At 43.0% G+C, this 21,440-nt stretch overlaps 1 protein-coding gene across 1 annotated transcript in view; it reads left to right on the top strand.

Moving 5' to 3' along the window:
* The first annotated feature begins 4,013 nt into the window (after positions 1-4,013).
* Positions 4,014-21,440, top strand: part of LOC409000 (cell adhesion molecule 2) — a 51,827-nt gene continuing 34,400 nt past the window's right edge. Inside the window, exons 1-2 of the mRNA XM_006561865.3 lie at positions 4,014-4,530; positions 4,813-4,965. The gene's annotated coding sequence lies outside the window, so the exon portion shown is untranslated. The remainder of the gene's footprint in view (positions 4,531-4,812; positions 4,966-21,440) is intronic.

Here is a 21,440-nt window from a genome sequence, read left to right as displayed (position 1 = left end):
CTCTCTCTCTCTCTCTCTATTCAACGATTCAACGATTGTCTGGCGCATAATTCACCGATACGAATCGTTAATAAAACATATAGACGATCGAAAATGATGGTCGCAATGATCCCATACGAAATCGAATGAATATCGCGCGTTTAATGGAAACGATTAATACGCGAGCATCTCGATTCGCAGAAATGTTATCAATGGTCCGTGGCATAAAGTCCCTAGCTAAAATTCAATGTTTGATACCGGCCGAGGCTCGACACGGCCAGCACCGACACGCTGGGTGTAATTTGGTTTTTATGCAAATTCACTTGACGTGTACAAGTTAATGGGATATGGAACATTATTGGTCGCCGGGACGGTAAAAATACGCGACAACCGCGGGATCTCTAATAATGCGAAGAGCCATTTTCATGGTCATGCGAGGGGAGCTATATTAACGCCCCGTTTTCATCGTATTATTCAACCGAATATAATAATAATAATATTGAGATAATCTCGCCGCTATTCAACAGAGATTATTTTAAAACGTAATATCGGTAAAAAAAAAAGAGCAATTTTTTTAATATTAAAATCCTTTATCATTTTCGAATCCTATAGGAATCTATTAAAGAATTTCTCTTTTCATTTTCATTCCATTCCATTTTTTTTTTTCCGCTCTTTAACTCTTCTCATATTTATTCAGACTTTTAATATCCCATTTCTTTTTTTCACTTCCAATTAGGAAAACTTAATATTAATTTAATTCGTATTATTATTAATTTAAATATTAATTTCCCCCAAAATTTTTTACTCTAAAATTCATCGTTACCTCTAATTCGTTTAACAAAATTTTTTTTAAATTTAATTCGTATTCCTTCATTCCCTTCATTTCTCTCCTTTCTCGATCTTAATATCGCTACGAGATGTTTGATCAAAACGTCGAGGAAGAAGTTTATTTTACAACTTGAAGATGCGCGAGTGTAACTTGAAAGTTACGAGTACAATCAATGATAATAACCCAGATTCCTTTTAAACCCATCTATATTGACGCATTCAAAGCATTCGTCAAATTTAAAATTCTTGTTCTCTTATCGAATTAAATTATCCAAGTATCCTTTCCGAATCCTTTATAAGATCCACCGTCGATACTGATCTCCAACAAACAAAATACATATATATCATTTTAATTTTCATATTTTATATATATATATCAATCATTTTAATTGGCACGTAGATAGGAATGTTTAATCAACGATCCCCAAACTTTCTATATCGAAGATCAATATTATTTTTAATAATGCTTCGAAGAATGTTTTAATTTCGCCTGTTCATCGAATGGAATTTGATTAATTCGAATGATAATCGATAAATTCGATTTTATCCCTCTTCACCCCTCCCCCTATTAAATCCATAAATAAATTCCACCGATTCGGAAAAAGAAAAGAGAGACAAAAAGAAAAACATCCTCGTCTCGATTCGAAGTTTCTAATCTCCCTTCCATTCGCAGTGTATAACGAACGATTGGCAAACAACAGAGAAGCAAGGAATCTTATCCCCGGAACAGGTTGAAAGCTCGGCAGCCGACGTCCGTGGAAACGAATTCGAACGTGGGACGAGGCACGAATTCAAGGAAATTTGCCTAATACGCGGAAAAGAAGGAAAAGTGGTTGTAGGAGGGAGCGATGTGGCAGAGATAGAGACGAGTAGGGAGGCAGACGGACAGGCAGACGTAGCTGAGGGCGAGGAGGAGGAGGAAGGGAGAGAGGGAAAAGCGGGAAAAGCCGCGGTGGCTGTGCCATTCCTCCTCCCTCCTCCCCAGTGGAGATTTGCAATGCTAACCAGGGACTGCATTAAACGGGAATTAATTTCTTGCTAACCGTCTGGAGTAGCTGCAGGCCGCTCCCTCCTCCTCTTCCCTTTTCTCCTTTCTTCTCGTCCGAACAGCTCATCGCGACCACTGCCGTCCTCGCGTTTACCGAACTCCCTCGGGTTGACCATCGTTGGATAACCGAGCAACGGATTCGTGCGGCTACTTCCGCCCGCCAGAATCATCCGGATATCCCTAGGGAGATACGACACATTCGCGCGCGATTTTATTCTACTTCTTCCCTTCGAGAACTCTCCCTCGTAAATTTATACCGTATATATGGCTATTACTCGTCTTGGCGTATTCTCGTGGTGTGGAGGGAGAAGAAGAAACGATAAATCTTAGATTTAGAGATTAATCGAGAACGTGGCTTTCTCGAGAAATTGGTATGCAACCGTTGCCTTTCAAGATACGTGTTAGTTGTTTTTATATTTTAAAGAGTTTCGAGCGTTTCTCAAAGTTTGTTGCGTTCGAAGCGTGAATTCACGAATCATGCGAATTAAATCGAAGTTTGCAAGTTGATTAACTTGGTTAACTTGATTTAACATGGTTCGTTTCTTATACGAATTATTTATGGATATCCAATCGATGCCGGGGAAAAAGGAAATATCAGTTGGAGATGAAAATCAATGTCGAATTAACGGACGGAAAGGATTGGAAAGGAGTTAAGCGTTCGTTCCGCGGATGGACGAGAATTCTACAACGATCGTCTGGCGGACGCGCAATTACAGCAGCGATGGAGACAAATTGAAGACTGATTAACGCTCGACTGCCGCTGACAATCGTTTCGCGTGCGAGGGTTGGCTCGCAGCGACGAGCTAGCTGCAATTCATTCACGTATCGAACTTCGATACTTCGCGTCAAGGAGTTGATTCACCGAAGAAAGAGAGACTTTTGTTACGCTTACGTTACGTCCAATAACTTTTGCACGCTCGTTTATCTCTCTGTCTGTTTCATCGTGTCTCTGAAATTCACGCGCGAGGAAGGAAGGAAATATTACTCGTTATTACTTTCCATGATTGGTCCTCTTCTCATCTTAAATATCATCCTTTCAGGTGCGAAATTTCGTAATGCGCGATGATGCTGACGAATAAAACCGGATGCGCAACAAGTAAATAGGGTTAGTCGAAAAGTTTTCTTTAAAAAGTCGTTTAAAATCGACTTTTGTATCAGAGATATCATATCGGATCGAGGATTTTTCAAAGATCGAAAAAGTAATAAAATTAGATGGGAGGAAGTGTACTTTGATTTTACAGAGCTCTCAAAGCGGAAGATTACGTTAATGCGTAAAATATTTTAATCGGTCTCGTTACCTCGTGATGAAAAGCGTTCATTAATTCCGGGGAATTCGTTTAATTAACGCAAATTAGTCGAGGCACCGCGATACGAAAGCCAATCGATGAAACAATCAATTGATTCGATCGAATTGCCAATTAAACGGCTGTTTAACATGAATTAATTAAAAGTATCGCGCGCGAAATTAACAAGGATGCGTGGGCCAGCGCCAACACCGATTACTATATAACGCGTTGTTAAATCACGATCTTAAACCGGTACAGAAATTACATAATAATCCCGCTTTATCTCCAGTTCTATTTCCCTCTCGAAAATCTACCTAGGTCAGGGAACGTTTTATTTCGAGATCTGGCAGAAAGTTTGCGCTTCGAGATTTATGCTACGTTTGCCCCTATGCTACATCCGTAAGGTAAAGCTTGACAGTAACGGATCTCAGAGAATCGTAGCGTGCAAGACTTCATCGTGGCGAGATACCGAGACTGTAAAATTTGTTTAAACCGACTCCCCCTCGCCTATCCCCTCTATCCTTCCACGTATCCTCGAAACAAAAGTATTCGGCAAAAGAAGCTTTTATGCCGGGGATATCGTACAGATTTGTACCGTGAAATTGTCGGACAGTTTTATTTAGAAATAATTTTCAAACTTTTCGCTGGTTAAAATTAATCGATATTATTATTCGTTCATAATATCATTTCACGCGAACAATATACGACGTACACCAGTGTTATTGTACGTAACCAAACACCAGTGTTATGGATATATTGCTATGGAACAACAACGAAAGGAGAGGAAAAAATTATTGACAAAGGCACAGAGGAAGCAAGGGGGACGGGCGTTCGTTCGGGGCTACGCGTAGACGGATGCGTAGTATCGTCGCGGCGGTGTCGGGAGAAGTACGATGTAAACACGCGGTGAACGAGCAAGGAATATCGGTGTGGAGAATCGGGCGAGGGGTGGGGCGAGGGGTGTGCAGTGCGTCTTGTGCAGAAATCCACCCTCGTTGGGTGGTGGGTGAAGCCCCTGGTGGTCGATACGTGGGTCAGCAACATGCTTCACTGACAGTGCCAATGAGCCAGTTTGCGAAATCCTCCAACGGTACAATCCGACTACGAAGTATCAGTGGTATCAAGACCTGGAAACCGATCGTAATTAACAACGGTTATCAATTTTCGTGGAGAAGATGATCGAGTGGCCGGTCGTCGACATTCCTCGAATTATATTAACCGATATGAAATTGGGAAGCGACGTCGAACGATCTCGAAGAAAGGACCTTGATGGACGCCTTTTTCTTGCGTTTTTCTTCGAGGAAGGAAGGAAGGAGAGGTCGATGATGAAAATTACGATTTATACGAGTTTGCGATATACGGAGGGGGAAAGGAGAAAGAAATATCAAGGTGATTTTTCTTGATGTAATTCGGTTCTATACTTACGGTGTGAAAATTTCCGTTATTTATACACATTCGTTCGAATCAAATGTTGAATAACCCGTTGTATATCCCGCTCCCGGTGAAAAATGTGCGAGTGATTTTTTTTTTTTTTTTTTTTAACTGGAAGAATTTCCCCGAATAAACAACGCGACATTTATTATCGAGAAAAAAATTGAACCGTGGAAATATTTCCAAATATAACAAGATTGCGATTAATTAATCCGCGAAATCAATCGGCTTGTGTTACAGATTTATAACGACGACGTAAATGCTTTTGCCCGAAACGGTACCATTCCACGCTGCTTGCCTCCGTAATCCACAATCGGATCTTAGGATTCATCCGACTTTACCGTTCGACAACATCGATCCATCGAAGCCATCCCCGGGATGAAACGTGATACGGTTTGTCATTATTAATAACCGCTACGTCGCTTCCCTATTATTCAAGGCATGATCGTAATTCACCCAAGTGTTTGCCTGTCCGTTTTAATAGCCGCTGTACCAATCTCGACGTTTCGGGATCTCTGTTCGAAACAATGGCGGCCACGGTAAATCTTCTTAAAATGGAATCTCGATTTCAGAAGGGAGGTCGGAAAGGAAGGGTATGGTATATATACTTTCGAAAAATTGCGGTTCTAGGCAATTTCGAAATCCCGTTGGAAAATTCTTCTCGATTCCTTCGTCTTCTTCCCTTCGTATTCTTTAACCCGGAACTCATCTCTCTCGTCCATTTTCTTCCGGTTTGAAAACCAGACACAGCTACCATTCCTCTTCTTATCGTTTGTTCGATTAGCCAACAGGGATCCCGATCTATTCATCGGGAAGTGTATTACATCAATTTCGAGGTTAAATAGAAGCTTGCTTTGAAAACAGACATTTTTTTCCCTCCATTCTCTCTCCCTTTCTCTCTCTCTCTCTCTCTCGTACGCGATATTTGCACGAACGAGTGTACGATCGAGCCATCGAATCCATTAGACAGATTGCAGTTCTGCATTTTTAAAAAATCTCGCGCTGCTTGTTCCAATCTATTCCTCGCGCCCCTTTCGTTTCGTTGTTTCACGTATCTATCTGTTTTGAAACTCGACGCGTATCGTTTATTTGCGTTTCATTCTGTAACTATTTTTCTTTCCACTTATTTCCCTTTCCTTTTTTTTCTTTGTTTTTTTTTATTTTACTTTTTTTTTTATAATTGAACGGTGTGCGTGTCTGTATATCTGTAATCTGTTAGAGAAAGTTCAAAAAAAAAAAGATATTTAGACTTAAGACTTTCGCCTCATCGATTGATTAACTTTTCCCTCGAATACAGTGAAATATTTCGAACGAGAAAATGTTGATGTTAACTTTAAATAAATAAAATTATCGATAATTCGACACGATTTTGATTTTATTCGGGGGAAAGAAAAAATTCGTACGAACGAATAAGCGGCGTCAATCAGAAAGATTCGAATCCAAGATTTTTTTTATCGCCGAATGTAAATATTTGCGTTAATTGGTTGCTTTAAAGCTATATTTTTTTTTCTTTTTTTTTTCTTTTTGCGACACGGAAAAGTCAGCCGCTTCCCCGCTACTTTAACCGTTTCGTTTTGTTTGCAATACACTCGGACGCGGAATTGGCCTCTGTTAAAACTGTAGCCAATCTCGGTTAATTCGAAAGATACTCGAAACGGTATTCCCATCGAATATGTTTGACCGATCTCGACGATAATAAATCGACGATCCCTTCGTTTCTTTATCTTCGTGACTTTGAAAACAGAAGTGAAGAATTTCGAGGTGACAACTCTGTTTTCGCGCTGCGATAATTGTTAAGAAAGTTAGCCGTTAGTCCATTAGAAAGATTGAAACTCGCGTCACCAAGCAGGCAGAGCAAAGGCAGTTCCACGGAGATCCACTTTTGTCGAATTCTTTAAGCGCGATGTTACTTTCCCCATTTTTCACTTTGCCACTTCGTCAAAGCTTCTTATCTTCTTTCTACGTTTCTTTTTCTTTTTCTTTCCACCTCCTCCATCCACGCTCCCCTTCCGTCTTATCTTTCCTTCGCCTCGAATCTACGCGCCCCGCTCCTCCTCCTCCTCATCGAATCGAAGCTGAGGAATGATGAAAAGAATCCCAACCACGGAATCGACTTTCCCGATACATAAAATTGCAATGGATACCTATCCTATACAGTTTATCGATGTCCTCGGGAAAAATATACAATCTTTGTATCTTTGAGATATCCACCCTATTGCGATGATAGGTCTCTGCAGTTCGAAATATTTCGAGCCCGATTCTTCCGAAATACAAAGGGTATATTACGAGATATATCGATTCATTCGCATCTTTATCGAGATGCGAGATTTCGAATCTCGTATGTCTACGATCTTCATTCAAAAATGATCTTTCGTGATTTGAAAACGAGTTCGGTTCCCATGCTGATTCGTTAATCGATAAAGTAAACAGTACGTATTTTTCCCCCTATATTTTCCCGTTTCGCGACGAAGGAGAGAGTTGAAAATTGTGGAAAATTGTGATTCATAGCGTTTGGGATCTTCCCAACGTCATGTCCCGTTTATTTAGTTACTCGAATAATTCTGTAAAAAGGAGAAAATACGGCGAGGATCTGTTGGATTTATTACCACCTATAGAGAAAGGAATAGAGAGAGAGAGAGAGAGAGAGAGAGAGAGAGAGAGAGAGAGAGAGAGAGAGAGAGAGAGAGAGAGAGAGAGAGAGAGAGACTCGTTAATCTTAATTAATTCTACTTTTCGAGAATTAAATTCACTTGGCGCATGTCATCTAACAACACGGAGATTGATGCGCTCCAACCACTTTTACCGTTCTTCCATTCGAAAGCAAACGCGATTCTCCACCTCCGCTCACGAAACTTTCCCCACCTTTATACTCTTCCCCCCATATCCCCAGTTCCCCTTTCATTCAGGCGGGCTCGTTCCGCCTCGATGAATTTACATTTTGCCCGTATTTCCGAAAAACTTTTATCGTCGCGATTCGAGCCGTCCGGAATTAGGAACAATGGAGCGGGAGAGGGGAGGGAGAGAGAGAGAAGGGCTATCGCGTTTCACGATGCCACGCCATCGTGTATACAAAATTCTCAAATTTTCGGTTGGAAAACACGAGCATATGCTCGTCTCGGATAGCCGAGGATCTTGGAATATTTAAGAGAGAAGAGGGAAGGAAGCCCGAGGCCGGCCCGTCCATTTTCCCGCTTTTCGACTCGGCAAATCCTCTCCTCTTCCTCCTCCTCCTCCTCGTCCTCCTCCTCTTCCTTATCCTCGTTGCTTGCTGTCCCATCTTATCTGGTTCGTGCCGAGTCAACAGCGGGGATTCTGGCCGCGGGCGATCGGAAATCGATTCTCGACGCGAAAGTAATTCGTAAGGAGACACCCAGTTCCGATTCCGGGCGAATAAACGTCCCTTTGTCTCGTTACAAACGGTCTCGTTGAAAGCCCACTTCCACTTTTCCCTCACTTATTCTGAAATGGAAACTGTTGCCGCACTCCTGGGACCGACCGGATGTGTGTTCCAATGCGCCCGAATAAAGATCGGTTTTCCGCTGAAAGCTCCCGCTTATTTTCCAGTTTCGCATTCGCTTCTTGAGAAAGGAGGGAGGGGGAAAAAGAGAAAAAACAGAGAGAGAGAGAGAGAGAGAGAGAGAAAAGGTTTAGAAAAGGTAGCAACGTTTTCCACGTTACTCCGAACGATTTCGAGGATTAGCAATTCGGCCGAGCGAAGGAAGGATTTTTTTCCCCCTCCCTCCCTCTCCCGCCTTCCCGTCTATTTCGGTATTTAATTTTACTCGATCTCAAAGTAGAGTTTATTTCGCGGGGTTAAACCCCGGCGCGTTTAAAAAGGAAAATTCAGAGGAATCTTTACCGAGATAAGGAATTTCACGAGTGAAAATCTTTATTTTCTCCCTGTTCCTCCTCGCCCTTCTCTCCTCCCCCCACTCTCTCTACTCCGTTTCCGAAAGAGTCTTCATCTAGCTCGATGTAATTTCATAAGAAGGGTTGTCGTTTCGCTGGAAAGCTAATGCCAGATTGCGGGGTTGGTTGTGCAGTCTGCTCCGACTATTCGCCGTCTTACTCGATTCCCTTGTATAAATTATTTTTATGCCTCGCCGGTTTTTTCGTTGGAAAAAACCCGTGAAACGAAACTCGTTCCTCGTTTTCTTTCTTTCTTTCTTTCTTTTTTTCCTTCCAATTCTCTTGGAAGAGACGAAGACTGATCTTTCGAAGAAGGTTGCACATCTCACGAAAGAGAGAAAGGGAGATGGTTAATCAGAGAAGTTAGCATCGATAATACGTTTGATCGATCGCGAATCTTGTTTCCCTTCCGCGCGCCATTCTCCCCACGCACGATACAGTTCATTGTGGCTGTAAGCGTTGGGACTACTGCGCTAGTTTCAACATCGGTCGCAACCTAACCCGCGCTCAGGGGTTGGAGCGGATAGACCGGTGCCTAGAAACCATTGTACGTGTTTCTGATACAGCTGCGAATACAATGGGGTTTCACGGCGAATGAACGTCGCTGCCCTTCGTACACGGAAGATGTACACGGTAAATAAAGATAGATCCGCGCGCGGTGTGGCTTTCACTATGGGAAACGAACGGAACGGCGATGCTTTTTTTTTTTTTTTTTTTTTTCGTATTTTGAAAATACGACGATAAGTGTAGTTCAGTCACGAGAAATTGAACACGGTGGTTGCGTAAATAGAAAGGTATTTTTTTGGAAATTTTATAGTATACGGTCGCGGGAACAAGAACCGAGGCAGCCTATTTATGTTGCATTATAAAAATAAATTGCTTTTCTTTATTTAAGGTCTTTTAACAAAATATTTTCTTTTTTTTGTTTGTTTGACTTTTGAAAGATAAATTTTCAAAAGTTTCCATTCGCTTTCGTAAATCCTCATTCCTATAAATCCTTAAAAAAAGAAAAGGAAAGAAGAAAAAAAAATACTGTAACCTTTATTCAAATGGTGGAAAATTTAAATAGAAGAGACGATTCTAAAGATCCTTCTTTTTTTACGCATATCTTTTTTCGAGTTACGGGTTCGAAGGTTGAGAATAATTAAGAGAAATTAAGGTTAATTCGAAAGCATGGAATTTTGTTTCCCTTTTCATACGAAATGGCTCGGAGCGTGGATATATTATTTCACTGTTCGCGTGTCTGATTACACACGCGCCCATTCCACTTTCGAGCGCGCCATTATTCCTACCCTCTAAACGTTACGATTCTCCACGTTTCACCGACATCTCCAAATGGTTGAACAACAGTTCCCTCTTAAAAATTGATCCTTTTTTTTTTTCGATTAAACGTCAAATGTTTCTCGCGCTCGAAAAAATTCTCTTGAAATACTACCGTTTAATATTAAATCTTATTCCCTTCTTCTCCACTCTTTCCATCTTCTTGCACGTGCACCACCATCTTGAAACGCCATTGTACATAATACGATGGACCTTAATGCAAGTTTCTAATCTAAATTCGATTAAAGCTGGATAATAGCTGTTGATTACCGCTCACTTAAACGAAGTACAAATAGAATTAATTCTCGCTTAAGCGACGCGCGAAATCTCGCGAGCGACGAATCTGTTCTCGGTTAAAAAAAAAAAAAGAAAGAGAGAAAAAAAAAGAAAAAACAATTTCGTGAGAAAATAATTAAAACTGTCTCTGTGGGTCGTGGACGAAGCCATCCGTTCCCCGATGTTAGAATTTTTCGTTACAATAAACGTTTACAAGATTCATTAAAATCCGTTTATCGCGTTAATAACAGGCGGATAATTTGGAAGCGAGCAGTTTTATACGATTTTAGAGAGAGAGAGAGAGAGAGAGTAACCGCTGCCGCTTCTTTTCAACCCACCTTCTTTTAAACTTTTTCTCTTAAACCTCTGTTTACTTTGAGTCCCGCTGTTAATAGCAACTTTGAAAAACAACCCGAGGGCAACGCGCGCGCAACCTTGTTCCATGAATAAATTTATGTACACGTTAACGTTTCATAATTATTAAAAGGAAGGAATGTGAAAAATGAATTCGGAATTATCATTTAAATTATTATGCATATTTTATCGTAATTATTAAAGCGTTTTTTTAAAGCGAATTGCAATTAAAGAATTCGCAATTAAAAAGTAAAGAAAACTCGAGTAGCATCGAATAAAATCTTTGAGCATAAATAACGTGATATTAGAATTAATAGAATTATATTTAATAATTTTTATCACGGGTAAAATTAATAGATTCTTTACGATCCTAAATTTCTAATAATTATACCTTTGTAATCTTTTACGTTACAATTTTTTTTTTCACAAATATTCCAATATCCATAAACGTATCTACGCGCTCTCATCTTCATCTTCTCCCTCGCATTATGCACTTCCGTTTCACGATTCCCAAGTTAAAAAACTTTCCTTCGTCGCAAAGTGTACTTTCTCTCTCTCTCTCTCTCCCCTATTCGTCCACAAACGTTCGCACGCATCCATTTTCGATTCTTCGGCTAATTCGAACGAAATTAGGGCGTCGTCTATTAACCGCGTTGCTAAATCGTGTCAAGATGCAGCCTGGTGGAACGGTACACGGTATCTCGGTCCCATGGAACGCGGCGTGTCACCAGTGCGCACAATGCCATTGTAAAACACGAGATTCGTCAACCTAAATATCAAAATGCATCGTTGTCAACCGTGCATTAATTTCGAGCAACCCGTATTATTAAAATTGCTTATATAATGTTATCGAATGAGAAACCAAGAGAGTTTAACTGATGGTAGATGCATGGAGTCCTCCTTCCCCTATTTTTTTTTCTTTTTTTTTTTTCGCAGATCGCGAGATTCGACGAAAAGTATGGACTGTGTTTTCGTCGAATTCTCGCGTTCGGCCCGCGCCTAAATCCCCTTTTACAGCCGCGGCTATAAATTTTATTAGCATTCAATTAGCGACGGTTAATAGACTAGAGCGTGCAAATTGCGTGTGTATATATATATATAAATCTATATGCATATATACAAGGGGAGAGGAGACCTTGACTGCGCGGTTTATCGATAATTAGCGATAAATTTATCCGTAACAGAGGATGGCCAATATGTTTCAATTCGGTTATCAACCATTGGACGACGCTCGTTCCCTATCTACGCCATTCATCGCCTAACGGGTGATTCGCCTCGGTCATAATTCCGTCCCAAATACAAATTATAAAAGTGAAATAGAATTGTCTCCGTTTCAGCGGAAAGAAATGATATCCCTATTGAAGTTGGCACCGTAACGATACCGATCAACCGAGGGGGAGGAAGGTGGTGGAGGAGAGCAGAGAGACGAGGAGACTGATGAAAATTTCAACGTCGACCGTGCCGAAAGGGTGGTACTCGCACCGAATATGGGGCAAACATCGAAACGCGATCAAAGACTAATGGCTCGTTTCGAGGCGACATCCTTCGGGCTGAATTTTTATTCGGAGTAACGACGCGGAATATTCAGCCGCGATGATCCGTATATCAGCCGGTGTGGTATATATCCGGAGCCGGGGAGAGCCCCTAAAGGGATTAAACCGTGATAAAGATTTTACGATCGACGATCCACGATCGCCGTGGATGATGTCGGTTGACGTGGAATTTTTTACCTCGAGGAGGAGAATTGCCAGGTAAGGAATGGAGCTCGCGAGGAAAGTAGTCGAGGAAATAACCGGATGGGACAAAGATGTCTCGATAACCGAAATATGCCTTTTGGAATATTGCCTTCCGAATATTCTTTCCTCGAGTTACAAGAAAAGAACACGGGGCAAATTTTCCCAATTTTCTTCAAGATTCTGAGATCCATCTCTCCACAACTCATCACCCTTCCGCGAGAATTTTTGAAATTATCGAGCGTGGAAAGTGGCCGCGAAACGTATTTCCCAAGACACCGCAGTTAAACGAGAATTATAAAGCGGTGATCGAGTTAGGCAAGTTTCAGTCGGACGCGAGGCAAAGGGATTCGGTCCATTATAAGTTGCGGTAAATTGAGATTCGAAGAGGGAGCGGGGCGAGGTATGCGGGCAGCTAGAATTAATCCACTCTCCCGGTAATCTCGCAATCAGCATTGCCGTGTTTCGAATCCTCCTCCTCCCCTTTCTCTTCATAGGAGCCCTTGGTCCTCGAAGATTCTCGAAAATTTACGGACACGCAAGGAGGATCGATGACAAATTAGACTGGGAAATAAAGATAAAAATTCCACTCGAATCCGACTCCAGATTCGTTAATTCTTCTTAAGGAGGAAGAAGCTCGAGAGATCGAAACGGAAACGTCTTCCGTGTTGCGGAGAACAATAAGGTTTCGCGCACCTTGGAACGAGTTAGCACCGGTTTACAAGCGAGGGCATAGCTTTAACTTTCGGCTGTAAAACCGTTTATGGGAGTATATATGTATATGTATATATATATATATAAATAGTTGGGTGTATCGCGATCCTTGTTCCTTCCCGGAAGGGAAGGAAATATGAATACGCGTTTTATATAGGATCCTTAAACGATCCGCTCGAATAATGCCTATAGAAGATCGGCGGCCGCGATATCCGTCTTCGTCTTTTACAACCCTGATTCCACGCAATGGCATCTCTATATTACGCTTTTATTTCGCCGGCGCAGCGCCGATCGAGAATCGACCGATAATCGACGCTCCAGGAATTTTCTATCCGGCTATCCGTGGGAACCGGATCTATCCAACCCTGTGAGGAAAATATTCTTGCCGCAATCTTTCCTCCCTCTTCTTTCTTCCTTCTCGAATTATTTCGCGACGCGTTTAATATTTCGCGGCCGAGATAAGCGTTAACCGGCGATATTGAATTAGCGATCTTACGATCGCGTTTGACGGCTACGATAAACGGTTTCGCCTTCTTCGCGATCGTTTCTTAAATCGTTTATAAATTGTTCTGCAAGATAAATACATGGTGGGGATTGACAAAGCTCGTTATAGAGGTCGATGTAGGATTAGGGGGTAGATATGCTCGAGAAAGGAGGGGAACGAAGAAGAGGGGAGCGTTCTTTTTTTCTTTTTTTTTTTCCGGCTATAAAGTTATAATCGTTTCTTAATCCTCGTATAGTCGGTACGCTCGAGATCTTTTAATTTGTAAATTGGAAAATATTCGAAAATAACGAGGAGCTTGAAAATTTTTTATCGGGAGGACGATAAAAAAGTTTCAAGCTTTAAGGATACCACCCATCCTAGTGGTGTTATATCGACGCTGAGGATTATAATCGAGCCTCGAAACTCGCGATATCTTAAAGTTAAACCAAATTATCGCGAATATTTTCCAGCCGAGATGGTAGTTAAAAAATTAGCCCTCGACGAGAGAGAAACGATTCTTTCAAACGCCTCCAAATTTATTCATTCCTTTTGCCCCCTCGCGGCGTTTTTTAAAACAGAATAGTCCAACCGTATGTTATAGCGCGGACTCATCCCCTCTGGGAAATCTCAATTTAGGTCAGTCTCCTCCCCCCCCCTTCCCCTCTCCGGAACAAGCACCGGTGTCGATTCAACCAACGCCGAAACAACTTGATCTCGTAATCGTATTCCGCTTCTTTGACGTATACGATTATTCGATTATTCCCCTCTCCTCCCCTCTCCTCGCTCGATATCTTCGCGTTCGCCATTTTTAGACTTGGTCTAAAAATGGTCAGATATCCGCGTGGACACGGATTACGCGAGACAAAAGAGAAGGCAATAATAGGGGGAAGAAGAATTATTGATGAAATTCGCGAGGTTTAAGGCCGCGAGACACGTCGAAGAGCCGATCGTTTCGTCCGATCTCGATTCGAAACTCGATTCTGTCTGGATAAATAGGAATGGTACGAAGAGAACGGAGAGATAAAACGCGGGCAAGGAAGAGGAAAAGCGGAACGAGTGTTAACTTTCAACTGCAGCTAACCCATCCCTCTCTTTCTCTCCCTCTCTTTGTTCCTCTCATTCTCTCGGTCAACGAGATTTATATGTTTACGCGCTACCATGGCAACTTTCTATTTTCTCCGAGTCGCAACTACCCTCGTTTTATTCTATCCACCCCCACACCACCGCTTCCGTCCGCGCGCGTCTTCCGCGATCCGGGGATCGTTCGCCGTTTTCGGCCTGGTTTGCACGCGGCGCGAGAGAGGTTCTTCGATTGGCGGATGGCCAACGCCGGTCGAAACTGTTTTCGACAGAACCACCTAAACGATATTTTCCCGTTTCTAACGTTACTATACCGCGCGTTATCGTTCCTCCACACGTTCTCGTTTTCGAGTGCGTGTCTCCGTTCCAATATTTTTTTCTTCTCTTTCTTTCTTCCCTCCTCATCGCTCGTTCCAGAAATTTTCAATCGAGTTCACGACTCCTGAAATACGGGCGAATTAGTAGCAGTTCGGAGTCGAGCTCGAGAATTTTGCAAAGGCAATGAAAAAGTTACATGGAATAATCTATACTTACTTTCCAAGTATTGGATCTCGAACTAATTTTCAGATCATCAAATAATTCTATTTTTTCCACAAACAGGCAATGCTGTCGATTATCGATGCACGCAAGAAAGAAAATCGAAAAGTTTTGAACAGAGAAAACGATACGTGGTAACATTATGCTCTGAATATGCTCGCGGAACGAGGGAAAGGGGAACGAAGGAGGGTAGGGAAAGAAGGATGGAAAAAAAGAAATCAACGTGTGTAAACTAAACCGCGCTGACTGCACAACTCATTCAAGTCCCTCCTCTCTTCGAAGTTGAAGCACCCACTGAGACTCCTCGTTTCTCCCGCGAGCGAGCGAGCGAGCGAGAACCTATCCCCTTTCTCCGCCATCCTCGAAAGCGTCTTAAACCGTCTCGAAGAGGTCTGAATCTGCCGTTATATCCCCCCCTTCTCTCCCTTCTAATCGAAACGCAATAAATTCCAGGCCGACCTGCGCCCTACAATCCACGGGAGAAGAACCGTTTAGACGCGCCATTTAGACCGATCTCCCCGCGACGACGACGACGATGAGCCAGCCGGCATTGCACCCTCGAGCGGTATTTAGCGCGAACCCGGTTCCCATTTTCCACTCGTTCGGCCGAGTTAACGTGCCAGCTTAATAATCGTCCCGCGATTTCGCTGACATCCGAGAACACGAAGGGCGGCGAGCCACGATTTAATACCGGATTCGATGGGGTAACCTCCGCCCGATCCTCTCCTCCGAGTTGGAAGAGCGAACGTTAGGGGGGAAGTTTAGGGGGTTTCGTGGTGGACGAGCGTTAATTCGCGCGTCGATAACAGCGCTCGAGATCGAAAGCTCGCGCGGATTGCGGGCGAAAATCGATCGTCCACCGTTCTTAAGTTAAGTTAGGTTAGGTTAGGTTAGTTTCTCGATTTACATTTATAGGATATATATACTTATGGATGATTCTCTCCATAATGTCATTTTGAATTTCGATGGATGACTCTTCGTGGACAGTTTACTTATTTTTTTAAGTAATCGGTTAAGCGTAAAAGAGTTGATTCTTCGAAGAAGAAGAATTCGAGATTCGAGATTGGGGAGAGGATGCGATAGGGAAGGGTGGTCGTAAATCTCGAAAAGCGAAAAATAAAGGAAGGGAGAAAACTCGACTTATGAAGGTTACTAACCAAGTTCTCGTCCGATACTTTCCAACAGTTCGCATTAGGAAACGATGTAACAAGTGTAACGTTACATCGGTGTTTCCAACTACCAACCCTCGCAGGTAGTTGGCGAGTGCCATTGATAAATCGTATTGCCGCGATGAAACCAATCGTTCGAAAGGGGGGAAGCTTCATCGATTCCCTTTTGATACTTGAACGAAGGGGAAAAAAGGAATCGATCGACGAATCCCCGACGAGCCTATATATATACGTTCCATTATATTTTTACAAAGAATCTGCGTTCGAATCCCGCTTTTTTTTATATATTCCGAACTGCCCCCCCTTCTCCGTTCTTCTATTATATTTTCCAAAACACTAGAGAGGAGACGAGCTCGCGTTCCATTTGATTTGATAGAATTTGATCGAGATAGAAAAACCGCGCGTATAATCCTATCTACGAGGATCGAGGACGCATAACCTGCGGTTTTCTGTCGCGTCTCATGCGCGTGTACGCGCCTCGCACGCCTGTGCGTGCGGGGAACACGTGCATTGAAATTTCGGTCGCGCGATTCTCCCTTTGAACGCGAACTGGGTGGGAATTCGTCGCGTTTCAAAGCGTACTTGCGCACGCAAATTTTCGAGACTGTTTTGTTCGCAGGACTGTGGCGGGGCAACGGCACCCGTGTCGAGAGGGGAGAAAAAAAAAGAAAGGAACGGTTGAAAGGAGAGAGAAAGAGAGAGGGAAGGAGGAGGAGGAGGAGGAAAGAAGGACCGGTCTCTGTTTTGTTCCGTGTAATTGCGACACGTACGGAAGCGTCAAAGGGTTTTGTACTCCGGTTCCACAGTTGGGTAGCGTTACGTGGATTGCTCTCCTCTGCTCTTTTCTGCGCGAGCTTTTTCTTAATTGATGGCCGCGTGAATCGATCCTGCTCGCCTCGAAAACGCGTGTCGCCTCCAGTTTCCGCTCCTCCGCTTCCGCCGTGGCGCGACACGCGGCCAATTTAACGTTACCGGCGTTAACATCGATGAGAAGCGTCGTTTTTCTGTCCTCCTTCTTTTTCTCTTCTTTTCTTTCTTTCTTTCCTCCCCTCTCTTTAGACCCTCTCTACTCTGTCATCTCCAGTGACTCGTGGATGTTGTAAGGGGGAGAAGAGGGCATTTAGCAAGCGAGGAATATTCCCATCGCGGTGGAGCCGCGTGTAACCCGTGTATCGTCGCTTCTTGTCGAGTTATGCTAAACATCGCGGGCCACTGTTCCGTGGAATTTCCCGTGGTACTTCTCGTTGCTTAGAGCCCCACGCGTCGTATTTTTGCGCCAGCTTGCATACAATTCCGCGTAATTTTGCCCCTCTGTATATGTATTTCGTTCGACGCGGGGAAAACGTTGATGCGCGCCTCTCTTTTTCGCGGAATAATTGAGAAGGGAAGAGGAAAAAGTTAATTGCATAAATTGCGCGGGAAATTTTAATTCCCCTCCCCTTCCCGAACGTTATTATAACGAAATAAAGGAAAATTCGCACGAATCGCGACAGCGAGGATTCGCGTAAGCGAAACTCTCGTCGCCTCAGGCGATGGCGAAATTTTCCGAGATAATAAAAGCGAATAAACAAGAAACGAGGGGATAAAATTTTCGAGCGAGATGGATTCACGATTTTCATCGCGTCAATCCTTCACGGATGATTTGTAGCGGAAATCGTTCAGCTTTGGATTTAATAATTTTTAGTTGGAAATTGTCGAAACACCTCGCCCATTTCCCGCAACGATACAATTGGGCGCGATATTAAACATCGGCCCAACGAGCGACCCAGTTGTTCGATCATTAGTTCGATTCGTCGCTGGTTAAACGATGTTTGGTTTATTCCTTATTAATTATCAACTCCTACGCGTCGATCGAGGAATTTTTTTAATTGTTTGCACGATGCTTGCGCCTACCTCGCTCGTTGGTCAATCGATTTATCGCGACAGAGCAAACAACGTCAACGTTTCGTTACTTTACACCGCAATTGTGGTGTTTGCGGAAAATTTCATCCCTTCCCCTCTTCTGAACGAGGGAGAGAGCGATTAAGGGAATTAAGCAACTTCATCCTATATACACTGTCCTCGATATAAAATATATAATTTACCCTTCGTCGAATCTAACGATTAAAGGAACGAGGAACGGAGGAAGAGATTGAAGGGTGTGGTTGGTCGCGGATACGTTATACGGGAAGAGAAAAGCGGAGGGGAGGAGCGAAACAATCCGTGGAACGGAGCGGAATTGCAATATTCCGCGATGGAGCGTGGAGAGACGAGCGAGATAAAGTCGGTGGGGAAGAGGGGAGGAGGAAGAAAAGTGGGGAGCACATGGAGTGTAAACGCACATATCATGGAGAGAGTGGAACTCTTTCGAACACGTTGCGCAGATTCTTTTATGTCGGTGCATTTCGCGTCCCTCTCCGTTGCCGAATAATAACGGAATTACGGTTGTAAAAATCTCTACCCAAGAAAGGTATAGCCGTGGAAATTTCACGATGACGAAACGAGAATTTAGGAAAATACCCTCCCCTCGTCTCGGTGGCGAATCAATTCTCTGCTGTACAAGATTTGGCAAATGTTTCGAAATTATTAAATATCCGTATCGCGAATCGATTGCCGCGCTCGTTGACAATCGGTGTTTATCGGCGGTTAATCGATCCTCGAAACGAACTTGGGGTGAAATTGCATCCTCGGTTACTTTGGAGTATCGTGTTCTAATTACTCGCTTCCCCGTAATTGCATTTTCGGTATTTCCAGGATCAAGCGAATGCATCACTGATTACATCTCGTGTATCGTGAGGGAACAATTAGCGATTAGGCTTGTTTCGGGTAAACTTTATCGAATATCCTTCTATTACCAGACACCAGAATTCCAATTTCGACGCTCAAGGCTCAAAGGCTTGCTTCGAATCCCCGTCCTGTTGCCTCGTCTTCATTAATCGCGCCGGAATATATGCGTTTTGATTGCCTTTCGTCCTCGTTTCTACAAAACCACGACGCGATAATCATCATTTTTCGCCGAAGTATCCCGAAAGTATCCTGAAAGAAAGTTTTTTATCATTAAAAATTATATCGTTCCTTTAAAAGAGAAGAAAACCTTTCAAAAATTTTCCTCCACTGGTTGACATTACGTGTCCTTGTAACTTAACAAAACGGATAGACGCAAGACACGAAACGGTGTCGCATATTATAATCCCTTAGCGGCGTTACAAATCTCGAGATTAAACCTCGACGAGTGCAAAGAGACGAACGAGACCGGATTCAAGTCTCCACCACCACCCTTCTCGTTATGCGATCCGCATTCGTTCACAATCCCCGCTTCTCCCCGTTTCTTTCTTTCTTTCTTTTCTCTCCAACGTATCGCGCCACTTCCGGAAATTCCAGCGGCGAGGATCGACAAAACCAACAACGAGAGAAGGCTGGAAAGGTGATTTTAAGCAATGGAAAATCGGATTATTCAACCAGGGGGCGAAGGAGTCGAAGCGCGAGGACAAGGATTTGTTTCCCCTCCCCTTCCCTGTTTGCGACGCGTTCCCCTCCCCTTTTGTTTCCCTCGTTGTTACTTCCCTCTCGTTTCCGGCATCGCGCGTAATTCTGTCATTAAGCGTCGAGGGCCGCTGAGTGCCGTCCCTTGGACCAGACGGCATATTAATTCAATTTTGCTTACGTAAGGCAGCCCGGCCTTCCTTCCTTCCTTCCCTTCCCTCGGCCAAGACACTAATTGCGATTTTTAATTAAGGCACTGATTCAATTACCGTCCCTTTATCCGCTCTAATTATTAATACCGGCACATGGTAAGCGAGCCTATCCCCTCCCACCACCTCCTCTCTCCCTCCCCTCGGATGACGACTGATGAATGGGCCACAGTTTTCAGACGTCGAAGGGGTGGTCGCCCTTCGTGTAATCTCGTTCACGCGAGATTAATTGATCTTTCTTTAGAATGAAATTTTGTTATCGTCTATTTATCGACTATTTTATTTTAAGCGAGTTTCTCCCCTTCGTATTTCGATAGAAAATAAACGAGTATTCCTCAGAGTGATTCGATGCAACGGATTTAAATGAAAGAAATTCTCCAATTTTTCCCTTTTTTCTTTTTTCTTACAAATTAATGATTAGATGTTTTAATCGAACGGGAATAATTCTTCCTAATTTTCTTTCGCGTGAAGTACGGGTAATGAAATAAATTCTCGTTGGGGGTGGAAAGTTTAATTGGAAAATAATTCGGAAGGGAAACGTGTCTTTCTTGTCTTCTCGGGATCTAAGAGGTTAAGGGGAAGGTAAGATGGATTGGAGAGGGAGGGAAGAGAAGGAAGAAACTTCCCGTGGAAATATCGAGGCGGAAGCTATGGAGGGCGAGAAACTATCGCGACCTAAATAGTGTTCGTCGGAGGGACAAGAGCGAAACGAGAAGAGACGGATAAAGGGACGAATAAATTTGTCTTTCGTCGAAATCGTCTTGAAAGGTAATCACCGAGAATTTGACTCGATTCATGCTTTTCTTACGCGCAAGTGTAATTTATTTTTCGAAAGAGAAAGAAAAAAAGGAATCTTTGCCCCAATCAATGGTTAAATCAAAGTTGAAGGATATGGTTGTCCGAGTTTTATATATCAATCGAATGAAAAATCATCACAGAGGATAATCCTCTCTCAGAGGAAAGGGAAGATGAGATTAAAAGGAGGGGGGACGGGGAGTAAATTCGTAAAATGATAAATTCACGAGAAGGGGTGAAAGAAGAGGAGGAGGAAGAAAAATGCGGCCGCGGTCGAGGGAGTGGAGGGTGACGGATATATTTGTCGTGTTCCAGTGGATCCAGATGCCTGTAGAAAATTAATCAAAGGTTGCGCGACTTTAGGCAAAGGAAGAAAGGAATGTTGTACATCTCTGACTGGAGATTTTTCAACGAGGTCGCGAGAAGATAAGGAAACGTTTCCATTTACGAGAAAAATTGCACAAACGTTCCTTAGAGAAACGAATGCAGTACCTGCTTGCTGATCATTGTACCGTTTAAAGAGATTCTTTCGTTCCGCCGATGCCTCTTAAAGCGTATTGTTTCAAGTATGGACCGTTTCGCGAATCAAAAGAGGGAGGGAAAAAAAAGAAAAGAAAAGAGAAGAGGAGATTTTTAACAACGTACCCGCAACTAACGATTCTTCCGCGTTGATTTCATATTAATAAAACACTTGTCTCGATTCGAGGGGAAAAATTGGTGCAACGATGGAAATTTCTGAGTGTATAACATAGGGAATGGATAACATAGGAAATGAAGCACTTGAGCACTTGAGCTGCAATAAACACAAAGAGAAAGAGATCGAGAC

This window comes from Apis mellifera, linkage group LG9 (genome assembly GCF_003254395.2).
Source record: "Apis mellifera strain DH4 linkage group LG9, Amel_HAv3.1, whole genome shotgun sequence".
Taxonomy (NCBI): domain Eukaryota; kingdom Metazoa; phylum Arthropoda; class Insecta; order Hymenoptera; family Apidae; genus Apis; species Apis mellifera.
Note: the sequence above shows the minus strand (reverse complement) of the source record. Positions and strands in the feature narration are given on the sequence as shown.